Genomic DNA, 11,749 nt, shown 5'->3' with positions numbered 1-11,749 from the left:
GGGGATCTTCCCAAAACAGGGGTTGAACCCTGGTCTTCCGCAACGCAGGAAGATTCTTTACCAGATGAACCACCAGAGAAGCCGTAAATTATTGCCATCAGTCCCTAAGTTGTATTTGACTCTTTGCGACCCCATGGGCTGTAGCCCACCACGTTCCTTTGTCCATGGGATTTCCCAGGCAAGAATACCTGGGCAGGCTGCCATTTCCTTCTGGGGGTGGGGGCACTTAAGTTATATCCAATCTTTAAAGTGTTGTTGATTTGTTCTTAAATTTAATTAATTTATTTCCCCATGGGCTGTACGTCAAGGCTGTATATTTTCACCCTGCTTATTTAACTTCTATGCAGAGTACATCATGAGAAACACTGGGCTGGAAGAAGCACAAGCTGGAATCAAGATTGCCGGGAGAAATATCAATAACCTCAGATATGCAGATGACACCACCATTATGGCAGAAAGTGAGGAGGAACTAAAAAGCCTCTTGATGAAAGTGAAAGAGGAGAGTGAAAACGTTGGCTTAAAGCTCAACATTCAGAAAACTAAGATCATGGCATCCGGTCCCATCACTTCATGGCAAATAGATGGGGAAACAGTGGAAACAGTGTCAGACTTTATTTTGGGGGGCTCCAAAATCACTGCAGATGGTGACTGCAGCCATGAAATTAAAAGATGCTTACTCCTTGGAAGGAAAGTTATGACCAACCTAGATAGCATATTCAAAAGCAGAGACATTACTTTGCCAACAAGGGTCTGTCTAGTCAAGGTTATGGTTTTTCCAGGGGTCATGTATGGATGTGAGAGTTGGACTGTGAAGAAAGCTGAGCGCTGAAGAATTGATGCTTTTGAACCGTGGTGTTGGAGAAGACTCTTGAGAGTCCCTTGGACTGCAAGGAGATCCAACCAGTCCATCCTAAAGGAGATCAGTCCTGGGTATTCATTGGAAGGACTGATGCTAAAGCTGAAACTCCAGTACTTTGGCCACCTCATGCGAAGAGTTGACTCATTGGGAAAGACTCATGCTGGGAGGGATTGAGGGCAGGAGGAGAAGGGGATGGCAGAGGATGAGATGGCTGGATGGCATCACTGACTCGATGGACATGAGTTTGAGTGAACTCCGGGAGTTGGTGATGGACAGGGAGGCCTGGCGTGCTGCAGTTCATGGGGTCGCAAAGAGTCGGACACGAGTGAGCGACTGGACTGAACTGAATTTATTTCCCCATGGGCTGTAGCCCGCCAGGCTCCTTTGTCCATGGGATTTCCCAGGTAAGACTGCTGGAGCGGGTTGCCATTTCCTTCTCCAGGGGGGCACTTAAGTTATACCCAATCTTTAAAGTGTTGTTTTGTTTTTCAATTTAATTAATGTATTTGACCGTGCCGCACGGCTTGCTAGATCTTAGTTCCCTGATCCGGGGTTGAACCTGCACCCTCATCAGCGAAAGCAGAGTCCTAAGTGCTGGACCACCAGGAAATTCCCTAAAGGGTTGTTCTTAAAATGTTCATCCTCTTTGTTGTCCTCTGGCAAACCTGGGTTTTTTCTCCTGGGAGTAGCTTTATCCATTCCCCAGATTGTTAGCTATCAGGAAGGAAAGCTGACGAGTGCACAAGTGTGGTGAGAGCTGTGATAGGAAAGCTCCAGGAGCTGTGGAGCAAACCAAGGACAGGCATGACCCGGAGCCGGGGTCCAAGGAGGCATCCGGATAGAGATATTTGAGGACTTTGCTCCCTTCTCTCTCTGCATCATGAATTTCTCTTTCCTCATTGGGTGAGAACCATCAACATACACAGTTCTATAATCAGCTCCCATTGATTCCAAATCCTTCCTTAATCTTATATCCCTCCCTCGCTGCTGCTTCATCACTTTGAATCTATTTCTAGCAAAACCCTTAAAAGAGTTGTCTGGATGTTGTGTCAATACTCAGGCATTCATCCTCACCACACTATGATAACTGCCCTTGTGAAGGTCACTGATGACTACATGGTCAACCTTTTCTTCTTGAAACATTTCTTCACTTAGCTTCTGGGAAACCCACTCTTCCTTAGTTCTCCTTCTCCTTCCTTAGTCCCTTCTCAGCATCCTTTCTGATCTTTCTTTGAGGGACTTTGAACTCATTTCTTGTCTTTCTTTTCTATTTTCATTTACTACCCAGATGAACTGAGCCAGTTTCATGGCTTTAAATCTTTTTTGGGCCATGCCACATGATTTGCCAGATTGTAATTCCCTGCCATGGATTGAACCCATGGCCCATGCCCCCTGCAATGGAAATGCAGGGTCCTAACCACTGAACCACCAGGGAAGTCCTCAGTTCTGTGGCCTTGAATGCCAACTCTAAGCTGACTCCTGGGGCCAACTGCCTACGCAGCAGCTCCATCTAGGTATCTAATAGGGACTGTCAGCTTCATGTGGTCAAACGAACTCATTTCCTCCTCCAGAATCGCTCCTTTCCCATTTCAGTACATGGATCACCACTCACTCACTCACGCAAAATAAAAATTTGTAGTCATCCTTGACTTCACTCTTTGAGTGAAAGGTTTTTTTTTTTTTTTTTTTATATCCATCTTTTGGATGTGCCATGTGGGATCTTAGTTCCCAAACAAGGATCCATCCCACATCTCCTTCATTGGAAGGGTGGAGTCTTGACCATTGGCCTGCCAGGGAAGTCCCAAGTGAAAGTTTTTTTGATGACTTACAATGAAGTTGCTGCCAGGCAAAGAGTTATTGGGACAGCTGACTTTCATATATGGACCCTAGTTGAGAAAAGGATGGTGTTGAAAGTAGTGAAAGTTAGTCACTCAGTCATATGTGTCTGAGTCTTTGTGAGCCCATGGACAGTAGCCCACCAGGCTCCTCTGTCCATGGAGTTGTCCAGGCAAGAATACTAGAGTGGGTTGCCATTTCCTTCTCCAGGGGATTGTCCCAACCCAGGGATCAAACCCAGGTCTCCTGCATTGCGGGCAGATGCTTTACCAACTGAGCCAGCAGGGAAGCCACTGTTGAACGTATAGAGACTAATTACAGCTGTTGTATGGGGAGACCAGTTGGCCCCTCGGGAAGCGTCTCTGAGGACGTCAGTAGGACATATGTTGGTGCTTAGCTCTATGGGCGCAAGAGCTAAGGTTTCAGTGCACTCCTCTAGCAGGCTAGGGATGAACCCAGAGGCTTTCAACCATAAAGTTTATTTCTCACTCATGCTCCATGTCTATTGTTGATGGGTTATAGCTCTACTCCATGTCATCCTCACTCCAGGATCCAGTAGACACAGTGCCCCAACCTGGAATATGGCAGGTGAAAAAAACAAGACAGTGAATCACAAGCTAGCTCTTAAAGCTTCGCTTAGTTATTACATGTGTCACATTCCATTAGCCTAAGCAAGTCACATGCCACTCCTATGTTTAACAGGGCAGAATAATCTTCCTTCAAGAAGAGGTAATTATGAACAATTACACAACCTACCATAGAAGCCACTGGATTTGGCAATTGGGAAATCATTGGTGACCTTTGAATAGACCTTAACTGGAGACTCGTATACTAATAATAATAGCTATAATTTGCTGATTGCTTGCTGTAATCCACATACTCTGGTGAATGGCTTACCTTTATGGTCTCATTTAATCCTTGTTTGATAGCCATGATGTTTGATGATCCTGGAGTGAGGATGACATGGAGTAGAGCTATGACCCATCCACAATAGACACGGAGCATGAGTGAGAAATAAGTGATGAAGTGATCACTCACCTGGAGCCAGACATCCTGGAATGTGAAGTCAAGTGGGCCTTAGGAAGCATCACTATGAACAAAGCTAGTGGAGGTGATGGAATTCCAGTTGAGCTATTTCAAATCCTAAAAGGTGATGCTGTGATAGTGCTGCACTGAGTATGCCAGCAAATTTGGAAAACTCAGCAGTGGCCACACGACTGGAAAAGGTCAGGTTTCATTCCAATCCCAAAGAAAGGCAATGCCAAAGAATGCTCAAACTACCACACAATTGCACTCATCTCATACGCTAGTAAAGTAATGGTAAAAATTCTCCAAGCCAGGCTTCAACAGTACATGAACTGTGAACTTCCAGATGTTCAAGCTGGATTTAGAAAAGGCAGAGGAACCAGAGATTAAATTACCAACATCCGTTGGATCATTGAAAAAGCAAGAGAGTTCCTAAAAAACATCTACTTCTGCTTTATTGACTACTCCAAAGACTGACTGTGTGGATCACAACAAACTCTGGAAAATTCTGAAAGAGATGGGAATACCACACTACTTTACCTGCCTCCTGAGAAATCTGAATACAGGTCAAGAAGCAACAATTAGAACTGGACATGGGACAACAGACTGGTTCAAAATTAGGAAAGGAGTATGTCAAGGCTGTATATTGTCACCCTGTTTATTTGACTTATATGCAGAGTACATCCTGCAAAATGCCAGGCTGGATGAAGCACAAGCTGGAATCAAGATTGCTGGGAGGAATATCAATAACCTCAGCTATGCAGATGACACCATTCTTGTGGCAGAAAGTGAAGAAGAACTAAAGAGCCTCCTGATGAAAGTGAAAGAGGAGAGTGAAAAGCTGGCTTAAAACTCAACATTCAGAAAACTAAGATCATAGCACCCAGTCCCATCATTTCATGGCAAATAGATGGGGAAACAATGGAAACAGTGACACACTTTATTTTTGAGGACTCCAAAAGCACTGCAGATGGTGACTGCAGCCAAGAAAACATGCTTCCTCCTTGGAAGGAAAGCTATGACCAACCTAGACATCATATTAAAAAGCAGAGACATTACTTTGCCAACAAAGGTCCATCTAGTCAAAAGCTACGGTTTTTCCAGTAGTCATGTATGGATGTGAGAGTTGGACTACTAAGAAAGCTAAATGCCAAAGAATGGATGCTTTTGAACTGTGGTGTTGGAGAAGACTCTTCAGAGTACCTTGGACTGCAAGGAGATACAACCAGTCAATCCTAAAGGAAATCAGTCCTGAATATTCATTGGAAGGACTGATGCTGAATCTGAAACTCTAATACTTTGGCCACCTGATGCAAAGAACTGACTTATTGGAAAAGACCCTGATGCTGGGAAAGATTGAAGGCAGGAGGAGAAGGGGACGACAGAGGATGAGATGGCTGGATGGCATCACTGACTCAATGGACGAGTTTGATCAAGCTCCTGGAATTGGTGATGGACAGGGAAGCCTGGCATGTTGCAGTCTATGGGGTCACAAAGAGTTGGACATGACTGAGCCACTGAACTGACTGAACTAAATTCTTATGGGCTGTGTGTTTGTGCCCCCCTCAATTCATACATTGAAGCCCCCAGTGGGATGGTATTAGGTGATAGTGTCTTTGGGAGGTAATTAGGTGCGTGGAGCCTTCATGGCATGATTGGTGCTTATAAGAAGAGAGGGGAGAGAGCTTGATTCCTTTCTTTCAGTCACTTTGTTCTCTGCCACGTGAGGACACAGCAAGAAGGCAGCCGTCTGCAATCCAGGAAGCAGGCTCTCACCAAACACTGGTTCTGTTGACTCCTTCATCTTGGGTTTTCTGGCCTCCAGAAGTGTGAGATATAAATGTTGTTGAAGCCACCCAGTCTGTGGTAATTTGTTACAGCAGCCCAAGCTGCCTGAGAAAATCCTTTTCATCACAGGTGAGGAAGCACAGGTTTACAGAGATTAAATATTGCCTCAAGGCCATATGACTACTAGTAAGTGGTGGATCGTGCTTCCTAGTGGTAAAGAATCCACCCGCAGTGCAGAAGACCCGGTTCGATCCCTGGGCTGGGAAGATCCCCTGGAGGAGGAAATGGCAACCCACTCCAGTATTCTTGCCTGGAGAATCCCCATGGACAGAGGAGCCTGGCGGGCAACAGTCTGTGGGGTCACATAGTCAGACACGACTGAGCGCACACAGCAGCAGTGGCAGCAGATAAAGAAAAGCTCTCTGGGGACTTCCCTGGTGGCCCAGTGTTTAAGACTCCACACTCCCAATGCAAAAGGTACAGGTTTGACCCCTGGCCAGGGAACTAGATCCCACATATCGCAACTAGGACCCAGTGCAGCCAAATCAATAAAGATAAATATTATAAAAAGGAAGTAGATTAGAAGTGAGCAGGCACTGAGGAGAAGAGGAAATGGTAAGTTATCCCTTAATGGGTACAGGGTTTCTGTCTGAGGTGATGAAAACTTTTAGAAATTATGATGATAATTTCACAGTATCTTGAATGTGATTAATGCCACAAAATTGTATGTTTTAAAATGGTTGAAATGTCAAAATTATTTATATATATATATATATATATATATATATATATATATATATATATGACCTGGGTTTGATTCCCTGGTCTGGAAGATCCCTAGGAGAAGGAAATGGCAACCCACTCCAGTATTCTTGCCTGGAAAATCCCATGGGCAGAGGAGCCAGAGGAGCCTGGTAGGCTACACAGTCCGTGGGGTCACAAAGAGTTGGACATGACTTAGCAACTAAACCACAACCACAATATATCACAATTAAACAAAATGGTAAAAAATAATTTAAACACTGTGTTGGAATTAATCATGTGGTTATATTGAGTTGTTCCTTGGGGTAAGAGGGTTTGGATAGGCCAGGAGGGAAGAATTTTATTTTTAAATATACAAAGTATATTTCCCTGAAGAAGTCACCACACTGTCTACCAAAGTGTATGCAGTATATTTGAAGCATTCATGAGATAAGACATAAATTGCTATTGCATTAGTAGCTTGGATCCTTCTTCATATAATTTGACATTCACCACACCCTTCTGACCCAGAAATATTGAGGTTATAGTAATTAAACTATTGAAGCATCAGTTGTGGAGACAGTGTATATTACACAAATAGCCATTCCTATAAATCATCACGTCCCTCACCTCAGAGTGAAATGTTTTTCCTATTCCTTCCCTGAGCCCTGGCTAGAAGTTGCTTCAGAAGCCATCCGCATGGTGTCCATATTGTGTAGCAAGGATGAAAAGGTAGAATGAAAGTCTGTATGTTTAACCTCACATCTTGAATTCTCTGAAATCAGGATAATTTGGGCTGATGTTTGGAAATGTGGTTATCATTCAGTCATCACATAGTCAACATTACCAGTAGACAAAAACGGAATCCTTTTCTAGTTCACTGGTAAGTGTGTTGTCCACGTGTAAGTATGTTTGACACAAAAATGGCCTATTTACAGGCCATATAGGGACTTAATTTTGGTATCACTTGAAGAGTACCTTCAGAGTGCAGGATATCACCCAAAAGTGTTTTGAATGAATGCAGTCGTTGCTTTTGGTGTTATGACTTAGTCACAGCAAATAGCCAGAATAGAGAGAAATGATGCCACTGGTTGATGTTGTTGATCATTTATTTATTTTAATGATTTGCTGGGGTGTTTAAGAGAGGGTTTCAAGTTGGACAATGATAATAACAGCTATAATTTTGGGGTAAAGGTGGGGGCAGTTGAGATTTGAGGGTTAGTATTATAAGCAACATATTCCAATATTGGCATTAGAAGGGTTAACATGTCCTATAGGTGTTCCAGGGCTTCTGGGATGGCTCAGTTGGTAAAGAATCCACCTGCAATGCAGGAGACTGCTTTCAATGCAGGAGACCTGGTTCAATCCCTGGGTCAGGAAGATCCCCTGGAGAAGGAAATGGCAATCCATTCCAGTATTCTTGCCTGGGAAATCGCATGGACAGAAGAGCCTGGTGGGTTACAGTCCATGGGGTCACAAGAATTGTACACAACTTAGCAACTAGAACACCACCACCACCACATAGGTGTTCCAGCTGGCTGAAATGAGACAGAATATTGAAATCAAGGAATGCTTGTGAGTATTTTGTCCAAGTACTTAAACAAGGAGGCCATAGACCTGGGTGGCTCCAAAGCCTTGGTAAGTCTACACGTGAAACGATGACCTAAGGCAGAGTCACTGGAATCCAAAAAAATGAAACTTACGAACTAATCACCAATAGCCAACTAGGATTTCCCAATAAGGCAGCCACTTAAGAGCTGTAACCAATCAATACTTTCTTTGATTTGCTTCCTTGTCTTCTCTGTAAAAAACCTTTCCCCTAATTTCTATGGAGTGGAGTGCTAATCATTTTTGGTTTGGGGCTAATTTGAATTGGCATTTGCTCAAACTCTTCAGAATTTTAATGTACCTTAGTACCTTAGTTTATCTTCTAACTTCCTTGCATGCTGTCCATCTGGTAAATCTAGTTCTGTCAAAGCATGATTCTCTAATTGTTAAAATCCTGTCTCAAGTGATTAGTAAGGAGCATGTATGTATCCAAGTTTTATTCGGTTCAGTTCAGTTCAGTCGCTCAGTCGTGTCCGACTCTTTGAGACCCCATGAATTGCAGCATGCCAGACCTTCCTATCCATCACCAACTCCCGGAGTTCACTCAAACTCATGTCCATCAAGTCGGTGACGCCAAGTTTTATTAAACACTACTAAAAAACGAAGACCACGCAAATGAGAAGAGAGATCACATCCCTTGCTACAATGTTAAGCAAGAGAGTCAGCCACCATCTCTTGCATTTAGCAGAGATTCAAAGGCAATCATGGAGAGGGGAAGCTTTATAGAGGGAAAAAAAGCTGGGTGGGGGGCGGTGGTGGTGGAACACTGGTAGTATGCGCTGGAAGGGGAACTTGGAGAAAGGATGTCTGAAACAGGGAAGTTGGCAAACTTTGAGTAAATCTTGACCATTCTGAGCTGATTGCAGCAGAGGTTGTGGCTTGGTTTCTCAAGTGGGCCAGAGTTTTATAAGCATATATGGTTTAGCCACTGTTCATTTATAGGAATTCTCTCATTCATTAAGAAGGAAGCTAGCAGAATGGTAGAATTGATTCCATGAGTAAATTGAGACTTACATGGTAAATTGGTACTTAGATAATCACTGGGGAAGGGATGAAATAAAAATAAATTTATACAAAACTGGCTTATGTTTCTCAGGACAATGTAATTTTAAGCTTTGGAATTTTTTTTTTCAGTTTATGACTGCTCCTCCTCATTACACCTCATCAATTTTTCCTGGGTTATAAAATCTTTGAGTCCTAATAAATTGTTTTCTAAATGAAGTTATGTTTCCTGAGGGTGTCAAATGAATATCAAGTGTGTTTATTACAAAATCCTATAGAATGAAATCAATTTTAAAAAGCCATACAGGGACTTCCCTGGTTGCCTTCCAATGAGGGGGCGGTGGGTTCGATCCCTGGTAGGGGAACTAAGATCCCACAGGCTGCTGGGCAACTAAGTCCTTGCACCACAACTAGAGCAGGAGCCTGCCTGTCACAATGAAGCCTCAGCACAGCCAAAATAAATAAAATAAAAATGTAAAAAAACACCCAATCATCTTTTGGCTTTAATTCCAAGTTTTGATTAAAAATTTATGTATTATCTCATTCAATCTTCACAACAATCCGATGAAAGTAACCCATTGTGGTAGTTCAATTATTATTCCCATTTCCCAGATGTGAAAACCAAAACACAAGTAACTTGAGGAGTAACCAGCATTAAGTAAAGGACAGCTATAAAATAGTAGCGCACTGGCCATGCGGTCGCTTCAGGCTGCAGGAGTGAGGCAAGGCCGGCACCACAATTTGGCATGGTCCAATACATTGCAGGCTGTGGACAAGGGCAGTTGTCTTTTTTGCGGCTTAATTTTTATTTTTACCCCTTTACGCTGTTGAATCGCAATCCTTTCCTAAGAGAGTTTACAGGGATGGGGGTTCGGAGTTCAGAAACCGGACTTGGCTTTAGAATTTGCCTTTGCTAGCTGTACTGTCTCGAGCCAGTCATTTAGTTTCACTGGGTCTCTTGTTTCAGTTGTGTAGAGAGAGCTGGAACAACGTTCTCCGAATTTTAGGTGATGGTGAATAGTATCTAATGTAAAGTCGCACCATTTTAGCTGCGGCTACTCGACTCCGGGAGTTGGTGATGGACAGGGAGGCCTGGCGTGCTGCAGTCCACCGGGTCGCGAAGAGTCGGACACGACTGAGAGACTGAACTGAACCGACTCAACTCCTAGTTACGTCCCGCCCCCAATCATCCCCCCGTTGTCATGGAGATCGGGACGCCCAAGTTGGTAGATTCTCCTCCCGCGATACCTGGGCGGAGCACGGGATGACGCACGCGCGTTCTCAGCGGCCGAGGCGCCGCGGTGCCTACCGGGACTGAGCTCCCAGCCGCCCGATCAGGAAGTGGCGGGCGGAGCTGGGGGAAGAGACGCCGCCTCAGCCGCCGCCGCCAGTGCGAAGACCCCCCGAACTGGCGGGGCAGCGCTGGGCATGCGTGCCGGGCGGCGGAGGCGCTGACAACGAGCCCGAAGCGGCAGCCACGCGGGCGTGGGCGGCTGGTCCAAGCGGAGGCTCTGGGAGGCGGCGACGGGGCGCGTGGGGCGGCCCTCCTGGCTCAGGTAGGAGCTGCGGACGCCGGGTTTGGGGCGCGGAGCCCCAGCCTGTTGTTCTGCGGGGCCTCCTCCCACTCCCGGGGGCACGCGGCCTCCCGTCCCGCGGGAAGCCGGGGCTGCGGTTCCCTGCCCGAAACGCTTAACCCGGTTACAGCTTCTCGGGAGCATTGTTTCTGAGGCCGGAGGTTCAGTGAGCAAAGTTTTGGGTTGGAAAGCGGGGAAATTCGAATTGGAGAGCTGGTCGTGCCTCTCCTGAGCCCCCAAACTTACATTAGCTGTAGCCACACGGACCAGGTGTGTGGAGTTTGGGGAACCGCGGCGCCCAGCCAAGTAAAGGCTGTGATTTAGGCGCTCCTTCACGGATTTTTTTGTTTTTTTTTCAACTGCTTCTTGGAAACCTACTTTGGAATGATTCCTAATCTTGAGTTATAATAGTTTTCTGCAGAGTTTAAAGACATTTTCCAAAACAAGTCGCTGCGGTACTTTTTCCCCTTCCACTTCTATATTGCTGTCTTTTCATGGGTAAGCAGTCTTTTCTCAGCTTGCCGGCTATTCAAAGCAATATGGGCCCCTGCGAGGCTCAGGCAGGCAAATCAAGCAAGAGAGGAAAGAGTTGAAAGGTTAAAAGAAATCAAATGATAAAGTGGATAAATGATAAAGTCAAATGATAAAATGGGAGGGATGTGGGCTTTGCAGTTAAAAGATTTTCACTGAACTTTTGGCTTCTCAGTGGGGAACACGTGAACTCACTGAGTTGTGGCAGTGATGTGTGTGTTTTAATGTAAAACGGGGAGGTTGATGTGTCCTGTTGACTACACAGGTCAGTACATATGAAACTCTACAGATGCGGAGTAGTCTTCTGAGAAAAAGGTGGAAAAGTTAGGCAGAGCATGTGATGGTGAAAGACATTAAACCTTCTGTTCTAGGGACCATTGAACTTTACCCGTACCACACAGGTCGCTTTTGTTTTGGAGGCTTTTACCAGCATTTTAGGTCTGGAATAAGGAGCACCTGGTTTAGGAATCAGTCTCCTGGCGTCCAGGCTGTCTACTTTCAGCTGTGTGATCTTAACTCTGCCTCCTCAGGTGTGATAGGATAAATACCTGCTATCTCGTAGAGTTGTGAGAATCGAATGCTGTTAACATCCAGGTCTTTGTAAACTGTAAGACTTTTATTTAAATCTGTGTTAAAATCGTGATTGTAAAAGCCTGGGTTAGTAATCTGTCTTTACAAAGTGAAATCAGCAAATGTTTGTTGTTTTAGGCTTGTTTCCCCCACCACGTCATTGGGGAATTCTTTCTTCTAATACACTTTCCCTCCCCCAAGACTGTCTTCTGCC

The 11,749-nt window shown here is 44.8% G+C and overlaps 1 protein-coding gene across 3 annotated transcripts in view; it reads left to right on the top strand.

Annotated features, from left to right (window-relative positions):
• The first annotated feature begins 10,154 nt into the window (after positions 1-10,154).
• The window catches only part of GTF2E2 (general transcription factor IIE subunit 2), an 80,324-nt gene continuing 78,729 nt past the window's right edge, over positions 10,155-11,749 (top strand). The window contains exon 1 of one of the 3 annotated variants that reach the window (XM_070781333.1): positions 10,155-10,416. The gene's annotated coding sequence lies outside the window, so the exon portion shown is untranslated. The remainder of the gene's footprint in view (positions 10,417-11,749) is intronic. The other 2 variants (XM_070781334.1, XM_019953430.2) reach the window with 2 other exon arrangements.

This window comes from Bos indicus, chromosome 27 (genome assembly GCF_029378745.1).
Source record: "Bos indicus isolate NIAB-ARS_2022 breed Sahiwal x Tharparkar chromosome 27, NIAB-ARS_B.indTharparkar_mat_pri_1.0, whole genome shotgun sequence".
NCBI classification, from domain to species: domain Eukaryota; kingdom Metazoa; phylum Chordata; class Mammalia; order Artiodactyla; family Bovidae; genus Bos; species Bos indicus.
This window is presented reverse-complemented; position numbering and strand designations above follow the sequence as displayed.